The sequence below is a fragment of the Ranitomeya variabilis genome, chromosome 4, assembly GCF_051348905.1.
Source record: "Ranitomeya variabilis isolate aRanVar5 chromosome 4, aRanVar5.hap1, whole genome shotgun sequence".
Taxonomy (NCBI): Eukaryota; Metazoa; Chordata; class Amphibia; order Anura; family Dendrobatidae; genus Ranitomeya; species Ranitomeya variabilis.
This window is the reverse complement of record NC_135235.1, coordinates 70778525-70786598: the sequence shown is the minus strand read 5'-3', so window position 1 is coordinate 70786598 and position 8074 is coordinate 70778525. Positions and strand designations below refer to the sequence as shown.

At 44.3% G+C, this 8074-nt stretch overlaps 1 long non-coding RNA gene across 1 annotated transcript; it reads left to right on the top strand.

Annotated features, from left to right (window-relative positions):
• Positions 1-6823: 6823 nt before the first annotated feature.
• Positions 6824-7394, top strand: LOC143768414 (uncharacterized). The gene is made up of 2 exons (XR_013213854.1): positions 6824-7016; positions 7250-7394. It is a non-coding gene; the product is annotated as an uncharacterized LOC143768414 (long non-coding RNA).
• The last annotated feature ends 680 nt before the right edge of the window (positions 7395-8074 follow it).

The window sequence follows — 8074 nt, the reverse complement described above, 5'->3', positions numbered from 1 at the left end:
TGACGGAAGCCTAAGTGACATTATACACAGGAGATCTGTACTTAGTATGCAGTGTCTGTGTAGAGGTAATACAGAGATCACTGGTGGTATTATACACAGGAGCTCTGTATATAATGTATAGGTAATACAGTGATCACTGGTGACATTATACACAGGAGCTCTGTATATAGTATACAGTGTATAGTGTCAGTGTATAGGTAACACTGACTCACCAGTGACGTCTCTAGGTGAAGTCCTTCATCTTTCATCCAGCACAGACCGCCATCATTTCTTCCAGCCAGGACTCATTTCTGCAGGAAATAACACAGTTATCTCGAGCTCCGCTTGCAGAACACATTACTTAATTTTTCACAACTTCTACATTACACCACATGAAGAAAAAAAGGCGACATAGTGTCACTCTACACAGTAACAGGACCGCCCCCCCAATTAAAACAGTATACTCAAAAAATAAAATAAATACATCACTGCAGTAATAATCTCCCTTAACAACTTCCCGACCCATGACGCCACGTAGGCATCATGAAAACCCGTGCCAATCCGACCCATGACGCCTATGTGGCGTCATGGAATGATCGCGTCCCTGCAGATCGGGTGAAAGGGTTAACTCCTATTTTACCCAATCTACAGAGACAGGGGGAGTGGTGCTTCAGCCCCCCCGTGGCTACGATCGCTCTGATTGGCTGTTGAAAGTGAAACTGCCAATCGGAACGTTTTGTAATATTTCACCTAAAAAAACTGGTGAAATATTACAATCCAGCCATGGCCGATGCTGCAATATCATTGGCCATGGCTGGAAAACCTGATCTGCCCCCCCACACCCACCGATCGCCCCCCCAGTCCTCCGTTATGGGGTCCGGTCCCCTCCGTCCGCCTGCCCGCTCCCCCGTCCTCCTGTCCGCTCCCTCCTTGCTCAGATCCACCCCCCCTGTGCTCCGATCACCCCCCTGTGCTCCGATCCACCCCCCCACCACCCCTTCATACTTACCGATCCTCCCGGTGTCCGTACGTCTCCTCGCTGGGCGCCGCCATCTTCCAAAATGGCGGGCGCATGCTCAGTGCGCCCGCCGAATCTGCCAGCCGGCAGATTCGTTCCATGTACATTTTGATCACTGTGATAAAACCTCACAGTGATCAAAATAAAAAAAAATAGTAAATGACCCCCCCCCCCTTTATCACCCCCATAGGTAGGGACAATAATAAAAAAAAGAAAATATATTTTTTTTCTTCTTCCGCTAGGGTTAGGGTTAGAACTAGGGTTAGAACTAAGGTTAGAACTAGGGTTAGAACTAGGGTTAGGGGTAGGGTTAGGGTTAGGGCATGTGCACACAGTGCAGATTTGGCTGCGGATCCGCAGCGGATTGGCCGCGGATCCGCAGCGGATTCGTAGCAGTTTTCCATCAGGTTTACAGTACCATGTACACCTATGGAAAACCAAATCCGCTGTGCCCATGGTGCGGAAAATTCCGTGCGGAAACGCTGCGTTGTATTTTCCGCAGCATGTCAATTCTTTGTGTGGTTTCCGCAGCGTTTTACACCAGTTCCTCAATAGGAATCCGCAGGTGAAATTCGCACAAAAAAACACTGGAAATCCGCTGTAAATCTGCAGGTAAAACGCAGTGCCTTTTACCTGCAGATTTTTCAAAAATCGTGCGGAAAAATCTCACACGAATCCGCAACGTGGGCACATAGCCTTAGGGTTGGAATTAGGGTTAAGATTAGGCTTGTGGTTAGGGTTACGGATAGGGTTAGGAGTGTGTTGGGGTTACAGTTGTGGTTAGGGTTGGGATTAGGGTTAGGGTTGGGATTAGGGTTAGCGGTGTGTTGGGGTTAGTGTTGAAGTTAGAATTGAGGGGTTTCCACTGTTTGGGCACATCAGGGGTCTCCAAACGCAACATGGCACCGCCATTGATTCCAGCCAATCTTGCTTTCAAAAAGTCAAATGGTGCTCCCTCCCTTCCAAGCCCCGACGTGCGCCCAAACAGTGGCTTACCCCCACATATGGGGTACCAGCGTACTCAGGACAAACTGGGCAACAACTGTTGGGGTCCAATTTCTCCTATTACCCTTGCAAAAATAAAAAATTGCTTGCTAAAACATCTTTTTTGAGGACAGAAAAATGATTTTTTTATTTTCACGGCTCTGCGTTGTAAACTTCTGTGAAGCACTTGGGGGTTGAACGTGCTCACCACACATCAAGATAAGTTCCTTGGGGGGTCTAGTTTCCAAAGTGGGGTCACTTGTGGGGAGTTCCTACTGTTTAGGCACATCACGGGCTCTGCAAACGCAATGTGACGCCCGCAGAGCATTCCATCAAAGTCTGCATTTCAAAACGTCACTACTTCCCTTCCAAACCCCGACGTGTGCCAAAACAGTGGTTTACCCCCACATATGGGGTATCAGCGTACTCAGGAGAAACTGGACAACAACTTTTGGGGTCCAATTTCTCCTGTTACCCTTGGGAAAATAAAAAATTGTGGGCTAAAAAATCATTTTTGAGAAAAGAAAAATATTTTTTTTATTTTCATGGCTCTGCGTTATAAACTTCTGTGAAGCACTTGGGGGTTCAAAGTGCTCACTATGAATCTAGATTAGTTCCTTGGGAGGTCTAATTTCCAAAATGGGGTCACTTGTGTGGGAGCTCCAATGTTTAGGCACACAGGGGGCTCTCCAAACGCGACATGGTGTCCGCTAATGATTGAAGCTAATTTTCCATTCAAAAAGTCAAATGGCGCGCCTTCCCTTCCGAGCCTTGCCTTGCACCCAAACAGTGGTTTACCCCCACATATGAGGTATCGGCGTACTCAGGAGAAATTGCCCAACAAATTTTAGGATCCATTTTATCCTGTTGCCCATGTGAAAATGAAAAAATTGAGGCTAAAATACATTTTGTGTGAAAAAAAAGTACTTTTTCATTTTACGGATCAATTTGTGAAGCACCTGAGGGTTTAAAGTGCTCACTATGCTTCTAGATAAGTTCCTTGGGGGGTCTAGTTTCCAAAATGGGGTCACATGTGGGGGAGCTCCAATGTTTAGGCACACGGGGGCTCTCCAAAGGCGACATGGTGTCCGCTAAAGATTGGAGCCAATTTTTCATTCAAAAAGTCAAATGGCGCTCCTTCCCTTCCGAGCCCTGCCGTGCGCCCATACAGTGCTTTACCCCCACATATGAGGTATCAGCGTACTCAGGACAAATTGGACAACAAAGTTCTTGGTCCAGTTTCTCCTTTTACCCTTGGGAAAATAAAAAAATTGTTGCAAAAAGATCATTTTTGTGACTAAAAAGTTAAATGTTAATTTATTCCTTCCATGTTGCTTCTGCTGCTGTGAAACACCTGAAGGGTTAATAAACTTCTTGAATGTGGTTTTGAGCACCTTGAGGGGTGCAGTTTTTAGAATGGTGTCACTTGGGTATTTTCAGCCATATAGAACCCTCAAACTGACTTCAAATGCGAGGTGGTCCGTAAAAAAAATGGTTTTGTAAATTTTGTTGTAAAAATGAAAAATCACTGGTCAAATTTTAACCCTTATAACTTCCTAGCAAAAAAAAAAATTTGTTTCCAAAATTATGCTGATGTAAAGCAGACATGTGGGAAATGTTATTTATTAAGTATTTTGTGTCACATAACTCTCTGGTTTAACAGAATAAAAATTCAAAATGTGAAAATTGCACAATTTTCAAAATTTTCGCCAAATTTCCGTTTTTTTCACAAATAAACTCAGAAATTATCGACCTAAATTTACCACTAACATGAAGCCCAATATGTCACGAAAAAACAATCTCAGAATCGCTAGGATCCGTTGAAGCGTTCCTGAGTTATTAACTCATAAAGGGACACTGGTCAGAATTGCAAAAAACGGCAAGGTCATTAAGGCCAAAATAGGCTGGGTCATGAAGGGGTTAATTAGCCCCTATGGTAATAATATTCCCCACCCTGGCCCCGTTTATCTCATTCCTGGCTCCAGCCATATGTTCTCGCATCCTGCCCTCATGAGTATCCATTCTACCCCATATGATCTCCCCATCCTGCCCCATCTGTCTCCATCGTATCCATCCTGCCCCATGATCCAATCCTGCCCCATGTCTTTCATTCTGCCCCGTGTCTCCAATCATGCCCTGTATCTACATTCTGCCCATGCCTCCAGTCCTGCCCCCAGTGTGTCCGGCATTCTGCCCCCAGTGTGTCTGGCATTCTGCCCCCAGTGTGTCCGGCATTCTGCCCCCAGTGTGTCCGGCATTCTGCCCCCAGTGTGTCCGGCATTCTGCCCCCAGTGTGTCCGGCATTCTGCCCCCAGTGTGTCCGGCATTCTGCCCCCAGTGTGTCCGGCATTCTGCCCCCAATGTGTCTGGCATTCTGCCCCAGTGTGTGTCCAGCATTCTGCCCCCAGTGTGTCTCCAGCATTCTGCCCCCAGTGTGTCTCCAGCATTCTGCCCCAGTGTGTGTCCAGCATTCTGCCCCCAGTGTGTCTCCAGCATTCTGCCCCCAGTGTGTCTCCAGCATTCTGCCCCAGTGTGTGTCCAGCATTCTGCCCCAGTGTGTGTCCAGCATTCTGCCCCCCCAGCGTCCCCCTCTGCTCCAGGAGCCCCCACTGCTCCAGGGCCCCCCCCGGCCGCCTGGAGCAGTGGGGGCCCCTGAAGCAGTGGGGGCCCTGCCAGCAGGTGTCAGTGCCTGGGCCCACCGGAGGATCCTCCGGGTCTCCGGTGGGCCAGTCCGAGCCTGGACCCAGACCAACATGACAACTTCTTCCAGCCAGGACTCGTCTGCAGAGAATACAACAAAGACATTTGACTTCTCACATTTCCAGAATGGCACCATCTATTCTCAACCGGCACAAATGCCTCATCCTACGGATACCCAAATACTGAGCCACTGCTGCCGTATGTGTCCCTATTACTACACCTGCTGTTTGGCACAATAACAGCTGTTATGGTTCTCAATGGCAAGAGAACATAGCCCAGCAAACATGAGTACTAGCTCTTGGAAGGATGGAAACTAAACTGACCATGAACTAAACCTGCCGCACAACTAACAGTAGCCGGGTAGCGTTGCCTACGTTTTTATCCCTAGGCGCCCAGCGCCGGCCGGAGGACTAACTAATCCTGGCAGAGGAAAATATAGTCCTGGCTCACCTCTAGAGAAATTTCCCCGATAGGCAGACAGAGGCCCCCACATATATTGGCGGTGATTTTAGATGAAATGACAAACGTAGTATGAAAATAGTTTTAGCAAAATTGAGGTCCGCTTACTAGATAGCAGGAAGACAGAAAGGGCACTTTCATGGTCAGCTGAAAACCCTATCAAAATACCATCCTGAAATTACTTTAAGACTCTAGTATTAACTCATAACATCAGAGTGGCAATTTCAGATCACAAGAGCTTTCCAGACACAGAAACGAAACTACAGCTGTGAACTGGAACAAAATGCAAAAACAAACGAGGACAAAAATCCAACTTAGCTGGGAGTTGTCTAGAAGCAGGAACATGCACAGAAAGGCTTCTGATTACAATGTTGACCGGCATGGGAGTGACAGAGGAGCAAGGTTAAATAGCGACTCCCACATCCTGATGGAAACAGGTGAACAGAGGGGATGATGCACACCAGTTCAATTCCACCAGTGGCCACCGGGGGAGCCCAAAATCCAATTTCACAACAAACAGCGCTCCTCTTAGTGCCCCCCATAATGCAAACCCCTGTGCCCCTTAAATAGTAATAATGCCTCCTTTCTGCCCTCTATGAAAAAATATTAATGCTCTGTGCAAAGGCCTTAAAAAAAACAGTGTTCAAATTTTGCCCCTTTGACGGCCACAATACTCGTACTTGCGTAACAATAATGCTTAACATTTGATAATATCCCCAGAGTCTCGCAATGTACAGCTCCTCTATATACAGTATGGTGGTCCCACAGCTTCTTTACACAGCATATGGTGGGTCCACAGCTCTTTTATACAGAGTACGATGTCCCTAAGGCACCTTTATACAGAATATGATGTCCTCATAGATTCCTTATACACAGTATAATGGTCCTAACAAAAGCTCTCTCACTGTATCATGGCCCCCACAGTAGGACCCACACTGTATAATGGCCTCCACGCTGTATAATGGTTCTCATGCTATATACTGGCCTTCACAGTACTCCCCACACTAGCCACCATTTCTGTTCCAAATGGGATGGGAATGATGGCTTAGGAGTGTAGTGATCTGGAATCAGTCTGCTGGGGTTGTTTTTTATGGGTCGGCTTTGGCATATTAGTTTCAGTGAAGGGAAGTCCTAATTCTTCAGTATAGAATAAATTATGGACAAATATATGCTTCCAACATTGTGGGAACAGTTTGAATAAGGTCCTTTTCTGTCCCAGCACGGCTATGCTCCAGTGCACAAAGCAAGGTCCATAAAGGCAAGGTTAGGGGGAGTTTGGTTTGGAAGAACCTGACTGTCCGCACAGAGTCTGAACCTCAACCAACACCTTTGGGATGAACTAGAATATAGATTGCTAGCCCTGACCCATCCAGCATCAGTGTCTGACGTTACAAATAATCTTCTGAATGAAGGAGCAAAAAATCCCAAAGACTCCTCCAAAATCTTCGGGGACCAACCCCAGCCAAATTAATGCCTATGGATTTAGAGTGGGATGTTACAAAATTCTATATCCCTATACTTATGTCCATACAGTGGATATGTATAAGAACAATACAAGTTAAAAAATAGGATTATAACAAGCTTCTGCATATATGTTTTCATGGATCTGTGTGCGTGGAGGTGTTTATCATTTGTAACAATTTACTGTATCAGATTATTTATATTACATATTATAAACCCTCCATAGACTTTATTACGCATTATTATCTTGGATCTCATTGGCTGCAGGGCTTGTTCTAGCACATTCTTTAATGTTGTGACATCACAGGATCGTCGCCATGGTCACCTCTGGCCTGGATATTATGACATCATGAGGAATATATAAGCAACCGCTCACCCAGAATTCCGTTGAGGGTTGTTCCGTAGGAGTTTAGTAGTGAGTATGTGCGTGTTATACCCCTGTCCTGTCCTGTCATTATTCCACATTTCCTAGCTGTAAAAGGTTCTGATTTCTTATGTCAAGCTTCCTCTACTTCCCAATTCTAATATCCTGTACATTTTTATTTAGAAAACTTTATATTTGTTAATCATCTAGTAATATGTACTATTGATACAATTGGTATTTAATGTTAGGCTACTTATAAGGAATTCTCTCTCTCTCTAATTCAGATATTTGCAGTTATTTATTTGTGAAAAATGACGCGCAAAAATTGGAACACAATCTATGTAAGTCCGAAATTAGAAAAGCCATAGAATTCAGAATAGTGATTGTAATGCTATCTCTATACATGGATATAAAAATTATTTTCTGTTGTCTGATGTCCGTTCTTCACGTACAGACAACTGCCTGGACCAATCAGGTCAACACGATTAGGACAATACCAAACCTTCATTTTTTTAATTTAAAGTGGCAAAAAAATTCTGAATTTCATAAAAGCCCCCAGGAAATAGCCTGAGTCGCCATTTTCAAATACCAGTAACATTTTTATTTTTTGGATAATGGAGGAGTGTGAGGGCTTGGTTTTTTTTGGGTAGTGAGCGGATGTTTTTATTGATAGTTACAAAGCTTTTATAGATTTTTAATGCATTTTTTTATTGTAGCAACAAAAAACAAGCAATTTTGGTATTTTAAGTTTTTTTTCTACTTTACAGTTTTTACAGATTGGATCAATATTATATTTTCATATTGGACTTTTCTGAACACGTCGATACCAAATATGTGCATATTTTTTTCATTTTTTTAACTGTTTAATTTTAACAGGGTGATTCAAATTTTTTATTTATTTTTTTTACATTTTTAAAAACTTTTTTTTTTTTTAATTTACTTATTTTATTTATTAGTTCCCTTACAGGACTTGAAGCTGCGATCGTCTGATCGCTTGTACTATATACAGCAGTATTGTGGTATATAGGAACAATCACTGTCTTCTATGCCCAACTACTGGCTGGATGTCACATAAGGTCGTCACATGACCGGCGCAGGAGGTAGAGGCG